Source organism: Rutidosis leptorrhynchoides, chromosome 6 (assembly GCF_046630445.1).
Source record: "Rutidosis leptorrhynchoides isolate AG116_Rl617_1_P2 chromosome 6, CSIRO_AGI_Rlap_v1, whole genome shotgun sequence".
In the NCBI taxonomy this organism is placed as follows: Eukaryota; Viridiplantae; Streptophyta; class Magnoliopsida; order Asterales; family Asteraceae; genus Rutidosis; species Rutidosis leptorrhynchoides.
Window position 1 is genome coordinate 375,653,199 of NC_092338.1, and position 1,905 is coordinate 375,655,103.

General features: G+C 36.6%; 1 non-coding gene across 1 annotated transcript; it reads right to left on the reverse strand.

The window, feature by feature from the left end:
* Positions 1-1,015: 1,015 nt before the first annotated feature.
* LOC139856314 (small nucleolar RNA R71) lies at positions 1,016-1,122 on the reverse strand. Its single transcript, XR_011761803.1, has one exon. It is a non-coding gene; the product is annotated as a small nucleolar RNA R71 (small nucleolar RNA).
* Between the last annotated feature and the right edge of the window lie 783 nt (positions 1,123-1,905).

A 1,905-nucleotide genomic window follows, 5' to 3' on the forward strand; every position in this document is an offset into this window, starting at 1 on the left:
TATTTTTTTCGACTTTTTATTTTTCGACCTTTTATTTTTCGATGTTTTTCGACACAATCTTTTTCTTTTTCATTTCGACACTCTAGTTTTTTAGGACATAGATTTTATCTTCTTTAAATTTCGACGAAAAATTATTTTAAGCGGTTAAATTGATAGACATCCAAAATTTTCTGCTTCGTAGTAATAGTTGGATTTGTTAGTGGCTGAGTTGTGGATTTTCTGACTTAAAGGATCCTGGATCCCTGCTGCATCTTTTGGCTATTCTAAACGTGGGCAAAAGCAGAAAAGTCTATTAATTTGATAACTTATATAATTTTTATTTTTATAACTAATAGGATATTCAGTGAATGCACCGAGCAAAACGTTCACCACCTTTCATACGTTCACCACCTGTAACCAGATCAAGACATCTAGCTAATATTACCGCTGTTGATTTTTCTTTAGAATCATCATCTAGTCGAACAAGTACTCCAATTCAAATTTCCGATAATCCATTTTTTGAACCCGACTTCAAAATTGAAAACCCGGAGGATATTCAAGGACAATTCCAAGATCCAGAACCACTAATCATTTCTCCTGAACCACAAACCGTTAAATCAGAATCCTCCAGTGATTTGTATTCAACAAATTCAATTATGGAAGTAACTGAACCTCTAAGTATGGAAGACCGAATGAGAGCCACACGCACGGACCAAGGTCACGCCATTATTAAGCCAGATTTTAATGCGCCAGATTATGAAATCAAAGGAAAAATCATACACATGGTAACTAATCAATGCCAATTTGTACGCCAAAAGAAGATCCAAACAAACATCTTCGAACCTTTAATAGTATTTGTACTCTATTCAAAATCAGAGAAGTTGGGGATGAACAGATCTATCTCATGTTGTTTCCCTGGACTTTAAAGGGAGAAGCCGAAGATTGGTTAGAATCGTTACCTGAAGGGGCGATTGATACATGGGATGTTTTAGTTGAGAAATTTCTTAAAAGATTCTTTCTGGCATCCAAAGCCGTGAGACTTCAAGGAGAAATTGTTACGTTTACGCAGAAGCCAAATGAAACTTTATATGAGGCGTGGACAAGATTTGGAAAGTTATTGAGAGGATGTCCTCAGCATGGTTTAGACACTTATCAAATAGTACAAATATTCTACCAAGGATGCGACATTACTACACGAAAAGACATCGACATAGCAGCTGGTGGTTCCATTATGAAGAAAACCGCAACTGAAGCTCACAAAATTATTGATAACACAGCTTCCCACTCGCATGAGTGGCATCAGGAAAAAGATATCTTTCGTTCATCTAAAGCAGCTAGAGCCGATTCTAGCCATGACTTTGATTCCGTTTTCGCAAAAATAGATGCTTTCGAAAGACGAATGGAAAAGATGACTAAAGATATTCACGCAATAAGAATCAGTTGTGAGCAATGCGGCGGACCACACTTAACAAAAGATTGTCACATTGAACAAACGATGGAACAACGAGAGAATGTTTCTTACATGAACCAAAGACCGGGAAATAATTATCAAAATAATTATCAACCGCCAAGGCCACACTTTAATCGAAATCAAAAAATTCTTTACAATCCAAATGGACCCAACAATAACTCGTATAACCAACAAGGTCCGAATAACCAACCAACTCAAAACAACATTTTCAATCAACAAAGACCTGGCTTGTATAAACCACCACAACAAATCGAAGAGAAAAAGCCAAATCTGGAAGAAATGATGGCAAAGCTAATGGAATCTCAAACACAATTTATTACATCTCAAACCCAAACGAATGAGAGGTTTGATCAGTCATTAAGAACTCAACAAGCTTCCATTTTGAATCTAGAAAAACACGTAGGTACTCTTGCTAGCATGATGAGTGAGAGGGAACAAGGAAAGCTACCGAGTAA